The 8168-nt window shown below is 32.7% G+C and overlaps 1 long non-coding RNA gene across 1 annotated transcript; it reads left to right on the top strand.

Annotated features, from left to right (window-relative positions):
• The first annotated feature begins 307 nt into the window (after window positions 1-307).
• On the top strand, window positions 308-1499 carry LOC128993847 (uncharacterized). Its single transcript, XR_008490835.1, has 3 exons — window positions 308-393; window positions 751-835; window positions 1253-1499. It is a non-coding gene; the product is annotated as an uncharacterized LOC128993847 (long non-coding RNA).
• The last annotated feature ends 6669 nt before the right edge of the window (window positions 1500-8168 follow it).

The following is an 8168-nucleotide window of genomic DNA, read 5'->3' as shown; positions in this document are numbered from 1 at the left end:
ATTTGACATTTTGCATTATCCCTCTATGCTTATTGACACAAAATTTAGAATATTGTACACTATATTATAATTGATTAGTTATAAATATATATAATAACTCCAAATAACATTTTTATTCCATCGTTTTAATAAACTACATTAATAATAACATTAGATTAGGAATTATTATCGCTTAATCATTTATATGTATTTTTTGAGTATGCACAAATAACAAGCTTCAAAACCCTGATTGAAAGTTTTACCAGTTTTCTATTGGTATTATTTATTTTAACTCTCATCTGTTTTTTATGTGATATCAAAAATAAATAAACACTGAAAGTTGTTGTCAAACCTATACATTACAAACAACATTAGATGGAATATAAAATGGCAAATTTTAGAGCTTCTCTAATGGTAAGTACTTCAAAACATTGATTAATTATTATTACAGTAGGTATAAGTACAGTACGGTACTACAAAAGTAAATTGTTAAGTTATTTGTTTTTGTGCAAACAATGAAAATGTACATTTCCTTCTAAAACCACATTGATGTTAATTACAACGTATAAAACAATTAAACACGATTGAAATGTAGATCAAAATTTAATTCATAAAATAATTACTAAGCCTAATTTGTAAAAGTTGTTATATGTTAAGCTTAGGTATACTCTTTGTTTATATAAGATCGTATTTGGTAATAAGTTTAGTTCAAACAGCCTTCTACTTTCAAAACTACAAGTCTTAATAGTCAATCCTAATCCTGTGTTTTAGGTAATACTAAGTAGAGTTAACATACAAAGAAATGTGATTCAACAATGGCCAAAAGGTTTATGGACTGAACACAAAGTAAAATCAGGTAAAAACATTTTCCTAGTTCATTTAGTATTACTAGGAGTAAATTTATGATAGCCATCCCTAATCGTTCTTTTATTAACCTAATTATTTTTCCTAATCCTCACAAGAATCTATAGAAGTAATTTAACCCTATAAAAAACTGCATCATGTGAATTTTAAATTAAAAATAGTGTAGCATCATTAAGAAAAATTACACTAGAGTATGCAATGATTGAGAACTGAAGAGCTAAAACTGTATATCTAGTCTCATTAACCACATTGGCATTTTTGTACACTGTATTGGGTAGAGTCAATGGAACTTCAGGTACATGATACAATGCACAACTGTAGCCTATAACACCTATGAGCTCTGCCTAAACAGATATCAAATGACATGATAATTGATTCACAAAATTTTGACAAATTCATATAATTTCAGAAAAGCTGTACCATCTCATGCCATCTCTTGATCAAAGTGAAAGCAAACTCACTTGGTTGAAAGCTATTGGCATTCACAATGGAGAAGTAACCAAATCTTGTCCAGTTGGATCAACAAGGTCTTTAATTAATCTTGAATCATCTTCAAGAGGTATCATGCCCCAGAACCTATTTCCCCTATTCGTTCTCATTCCTGGGATTTTGGAGGAAATGGAATCCACCTTTCTGCGCTACAACTTTGAATTGGAAGTCATGTCTTTTGTAAATGGTTATGTAAGTATTTTACTGTTTAATAATTTATAGTTGGCATTTACACACTGAATTATCACTGATATTGCCATTTTCCACTATAGTCATATTTTATACTAAAATGAATTTTAGTAGGGTATCACGATCATTGCTTCTATTATTATGTGTACTTAGAATTCTTGTACATGCCAGCTAATTATTAATAAAAAACTTTATACATGAAAAACGGTGACAGTGAAGCAGCATACAAAAACATTTTCTCTGTCAACAAAGTAACATGACAGGCTTTGAGATATGAAAATGCAAAATGCACCTTCAGGATCTGTGTATTTTAATGAGTAGGGCTCTCACCGACGGATAAAAAAAGCATTATTAAAAATCATTAAAGCACTATTAATTTACGTATCGACCTAAAACCCTTATAGAAGGGTTTTAGGTCTGATCTGTAAATTGGAAGCGCTCTCAGATCTACTGTACAGAGATAAAGTCAATTAAGTAGTGTATGCATTTATCAGATAAAATACAGGACAAACCATAAGATGCAGCGTAAGGTACCACATAATGTAAGATATAATAAAAGTAAAGGAGGAATAGGAAAGCAACATCCAACCATTAGACGCTTGCAGTGGCTATTATCAAAATGGCAGTTATTGTAAAAGGATGAAAGATGGAGGAAGCTGCACTAAAAGCATTCTCTTTTATCTCACATTTTCTGCGTGGATGTAAAACACTTTTGTCAACCCATCAAAATGTTCTGGTTCACTTTTAACTTTTACGCAAAATGACTTTATGTGCATTAGTGCAAAGTGTATGTGAATTCATTCTCGCTATATCTTAATGTGGGTTTCACAACTGAATATTTCCAACCACAATTTATGTTCACTTCAATTCTATTCAATTATCAACAATCATTTGAGATGGGGACACTATGTACACCTAGGTGCTATTTAACCCCAAATATGAGTGAAGGTTGAGTGTCAAATGGAGTGAGATAATCTGTGTAGCTTTGTTACTGACTAAGATCAGCTGTTTCATAAGCCAGGATCATTTATTTAAAACCTAAACAGGAACAGCTGGGTCCAGTTTTAATCATAACAAAGCTATACTGAGTTTTGTGTTGGGATTTGAAATAATTAATTATGGGTAGGTGTCTATGTTGTTAATAATACTAGTGTACATGTTGCTTGAAATCAAGAAAGTGCAAAGTATTACAGGAGTTTCTTGAAAACGACTGACGGTAATAACTAAAATTATCGATGAGTTTAAGAGTCAATTCAAACTACTCAATGATTAAAACTAATGGAAATACTCACGATGTTCATAGCAGGTTAATGAAATCAACATTTCTTGTAAATAAATATCTTATCATTTTTCAAAAGCTGATCTCGTTTTTAGTGTTTTCTAAAAATGTTTCCCACTTACAGCCGCATTAGGTTGTGCATGTTTATCTAGATAATTTACACATTGACAGTTTACAATTAACATATGTTCTTCTTCTCACTTTTAATTTCTGACAACAGCTTGAGTTTCATAACAATGTTTCTTTCCAATGTTAATCTTAACTTTAAAGGGCCCCCCATTTTCAGGGCCACACTCTCTAATTATTTCCCAAAAAGAAAGTTTCCTGCACAAATTCACGTTACGCTCTTTCCAATGACACTAAAAACATGTTAATCGGTTCAGTAGTTTTAGAGGAGTAATTGCCACAAAAAACCTGCTTGCGTATTAAAAAGTATGGATTTCTAATTAAAAAGTATGGATTTCTAATAGTTCTATACATTGTTTTTTTATCGAAAGGAGTTTTACTTTTGCTTTAAAACGCATAAAGTTTATTTTATTAACTGGTTAAAAAATTTATGTCTACAGATTTCTAACCAAAAAGTGTATTTAGTTTATAAAGTATGGCAAGTATGGTAAGGCAACGCTTACTTTTGATTTGAACTATTGTTTAAACCTAAACTTGAAATGTCTATAATCTGTAAAAACGGTTCCTTAAATTTTTAAGATAAACATTAAAACAGGCAGGTTTGCTGTTTTAATGAGGCTTGTTGAGGTTCTTCAAAATTTTTTTGAAGGGAGGACGAGCCCCTCACTATCAACCATTGACTGTTAGATTTTCACCATGTATAGAACATATGTACTCACAATTATACTATTTGTCCTTATGGATTAGCCAAAGACTATTTTAAGGTATATTCTGTTTGTTATAGGTAACTGTTATGATGGTTACTTTACGTGTGTTTTATTTGTGTAATTTCTTATTAGTTTGACAACTTTATAACTACTTAAGAAAACAAGACAATCTAATTATAAAATGGTGCTCCTTTATAGGAATTCTGACCGAAAATCCAATGAAATCCGTCCTTATAATTGTATAACAACTTTTAGATGACACAACCATTCAAACCCAAAATAAAACACGCACATCAAAACAGGTTGAAATTTTAACCAGCAATAATTCTTTAAGATGACTACTAAACAAGGGAACAATTTCACATTACTATAGATTGCATTTTAGTTGGTAATTTTAACCATTTTATTATAACATATCTCATGTTTGTTTAACAGAACTGTCAAAGCCAGAATACTTGTTCAACTTCTGCAATGAATGTCTCCAATTTGGTTTCCAAAAATCACAACTCTCTGATGCGCTCATTGGAGGAAAATTTAGTTAAAGGTAATGGAAAACAAAACTGTCTGGGAAATACAGCTGATGCTATCATGATAAGCGGACCAATACTATCTATCGGCCCTATTGATTTTAACGAGCTCGCAAGTCGTCTTGGTAAAGCTTTACAAAGCTGGATGGGCTTTGGCCCCAAGGAAAAGAAAAAGGAAGATATGAAAGAAGCAGAAAAGGAAGAGGTGAAAGTAGCAGAAAATCTTGAAAAGTCAACAGAATCAGAAAAACAGATGGCAGAAAAAAGCCCAGAAGGTGGTAAAAAGGAGTGATTATTCATAGAGTATTTATGAAATTATTTAAAGATCTAAATTAATATTAAAAATTATGTTTTTTTATTTTTCCGAATATGTCTTGTAATTTTCCTTGTAGACAACTCCAAGCAAATTCATAATTTGAAATGTCTACTTAGAATCATGGGGTATTTTGGTGGCATTTTGTTGCACTTCCATATCTGTTGGCACGACCAACCGAATGGAAATAGCGATCGATACCTTACTAACCAAACGATATATGGAATTGAACAATCGGATAATCAATATTACTCATTTGGTTGTTTGTGTCAACAGGATATGGAAGTGTACCTGAATCATGTTATGATACAAAATTGAGATGGATAAATTAAACGCTGCAGTGACAAACACTAAATTGCAATTATTTGACATTCCAAAAGACACCTTAAAATAATAATACCGATATTTTCAAATTGTTTCAAGATATCGAAGCTATGCTAAAAATATTTTACTTAATCATTTTCTGGGTGGAAATAAAACCTTTTCTAAAGCTAAATATAGCCTCCATGAAAGCAATCGTAAATAAATACTGTAATGCTTGTTACAAATTATCTCTTGTAAATAGTTAATCATATTGGTTCATTTTCCTATTCAACTTAAATTGTTACTATATTTGGTGAGCGTTTATGATTCTGTGCTAAGTTGAATGAAATTAAAAAAGTTATGATTATAAACACATTTTTTTAATGTTTTGTTTTTCCTAATCTATATACCGTTGAATAATTTGCAGTAAAACTTTTTTTATCTTGAAAGGTGTTAAAAACACAAGCATTAAAAAGATTAAGAATGTTTGGTAGCTTGTTTATTGTACTCCATTAAACCTTTTTACTCAATACTAGTATACACTTGTGGTTACAACACTTGTACAAAAGATGTATAGAATACATTGTATAGAATGACTGTATGTATAGAATACATGTATAGAATACCTAAACAACATCGCGCCCAAACTACAGTTCACAATAGAAACAGAAGTCAATAATAAGATCAATTTTCTAGATATGACTATTGAGAAGGATAGTAAACTAAACTTCAGTATTTATAGAAAACCCACGACTTCAAGCCAAACAATACACGCCACTTCATACCATCCTATTTCTCAAAAACTTGCCGCCTACAATAGCCTAGTCTACAGGCTACTCAAATTTCCGCTTTCACCTGACAACTACAACAAAGAACTGAACATAATTAAACATATTGCTACCTCCAATGGATACAAACCAAGCATCATAGATAAAATAGTAACGAAATTAAAGAACAAACCAAATGAACCCGTATCAGATGAACCCGAGAAGAAATACATTTGTATAGAATACAGCCACATAGCTCACAATGGGCTCAACAAAGTTTTAAAGAATCATGGGCTTCAATTAAACTTCAGGACCACAAATAAGACTATAAAATCTCTGTCAAATAAAGTTACCGATGAAAATAAGCTTGAAAAATCTGGGGTCTACAAACTAAAATGCATGGATTGTCCTGATTTTTATATTGGACAAACTGGCAGGACCTTCACCCAACGGCACAAAGAACATCGCCCCGACCCCAGAGCAGACAAACAAAAATCCACTTTTGCCCAACATTTATTAGCGAATTTCCCTATAGGGAAGTAGCTATTACCGTAGGTCTCATGGTAAGACCTAAGCCCGGGACCGATTTACTTTTTCATTTTGATGTCCCCAGAGGCCAAAAACACCATTCGTTCAAATTTTTATATATCTATATATAGAGATATATATATATATCTAATATATAAAATTCTCGTGTCACAGTGTTTGTCTGCAAACTCCTCCGGAACGACTTCACCGATCGTTATGAAATTTGGTGTGTAAATTCTGTAGGTATGCGAATCGGACGTAAACTATTTCCCGTTTCGAAATTCTTAAAAGGGCTCCGCCCCAGTGGCTCTGGAGTTTCCCATGTTAACCTTATGAGAAATGGAATTAATGAATCTTAACAGCTGTTTCAATTAAACAAGTTGGTTCTGTTCTATGATGTTCAATAGCATTAAAGTTACAAGGATTACCAACAGGGTGCAGCACTATTATTTCTTTTACATTTATGACAACAGCTAATTTGCAACCAAAAGGTGAGTGAGCGTAGCGAACGAACTTCAACTTGGAGGCGAGTGAACGTAGCGAACGAGCTAACCTGAAGGCAAGTGAGCGCAGCGAACGAGCTCCAACCTAAAGGTGAGTGAGCGTAGCGAACGAGCTCCAACCCAAAGGTGAGTGAGCGTAGCGAACGAACTTCAACCAGGACGTGATTAAACGATGCGAACGAGATCATCTTGAAAATTAAACGTAACGGTACTTTCTTTCCATCGGTCTGTCTTAGGGGAAACCTATAACTTAGGCGATACGAAGTTCGCCGGGTCAGCTAGTATATATATATATATATATATATATATATATGTGTCCATCCGCACGATAACTTGAGTAATTTTTGTCCGATTTTGATAAAATTTGGTTTGAAGGTGTAAGGCGGGATAAACTTGAATGAGTTCGCGAACCAGCATGATCGGACTATGGGAACGGGGGTTTATGGGGGGTTTTATGGGGTAAAAATAGGTTTTTCCCATTTTTGCCGCTAAAAACACAAAATTTCACAATTTCTTTTTAAACCACTTTGTAGAGCTTAAAAAAACAAATAATTTAGTATATTGAAGCGTTATTATGCGCCTAATTGTTACGGAGAAAATTCAAAAAAATTGTAATTTTAAAATTCCCATGTTATTCTTATGGAGAATAAGTCAACTGTTGTAGTTTGCTTGTTTATGAACATATTTTGATCAATTTTGAAAATACTTTTATTTCTTACAAAACTATTATCATTTTATAAAAAAATCTTTTTTACCCTCCCTGTTGCAGCAAACCTAAGGTACTTGTTAAACTAATTCTATTTAAATAGAAAATAAATGTGCTATTTTTATGGAGGCATTTTAGTGTAAATCCAATCAGGTCAATGGAAATTCGCTTAGTCTGCAGGTTTGCTGTGGCGGGGGTATTGGATAATAATCACACCGTAGATGTAATTGACAATAGCCTGGAAATCCTTCACATTTGTAACAAAGTTAACAAATTAGACTCTCTAGAACAATTCGAAATCTATAAAAGTTTCCAAGACATCCGTAATAAAAACCATATTTTAAATGACCAGCTAAACTTCAAATCTCATTCAATTTTTAACGCCATAATAGCTCACAACAATAGACAGGAACAGTTTGACCTTTGCAGTATGACTGATAACGGAGAAGGGGTCGGGGTTACGTAAGTAGGCCTACTAAGTGTTAAATGTTTCGCACAATGTATCGTGTTTTGTGTATCTATTTAAATGTTTTTTGACGAGTCTACAATGGACGAAACGTTCTTGAAGGACCACTTGACAATGCCTATGTATAGGCGAAACATGTAGTGGGTTTGACCATTCATTTATGAACTGTGGACGTGAAGGTATGTACCTTAAATCATAGTATAGAATACCTCTAACACACAATAAAAAACAATACAAATTACTTCAGAACGACAAAACATTTACTTATGCCTCATCCAATATTCAGGATATTTTGAGAACTGTTTTGTCTTCAATTCCTTAATCTGGTTCGACACCAAGTTAATATCTGACACCACGTTCCAAACCATCACCGACTCTTTATCACTCAAATCCAAATGTGTCTTGAGCGTATTGTTCTCAAT

The sequence above is a fragment of the Macrosteles quadrilineatus genome, unplaced genomic scaffold (genome assembly GCF_028750875.1).
Source record: "Macrosteles quadrilineatus isolate MER2022 unplaced genomic scaffold, UCM_ALF_1.0 Scaffold_5__1_contigs__length_97177068, whole genome shotgun sequence".
Lineage (NCBI taxonomy): Eukaryota > Metazoa > Arthropoda > Insecta > Hemiptera > Cicadellidae > Macrosteles > Macrosteles quadrilineatus.
The sequence above is the reverse complement of the archived record's forward strand: the minus strand, read 5'-3'. Positions and strand labels throughout refer to the sequence as shown.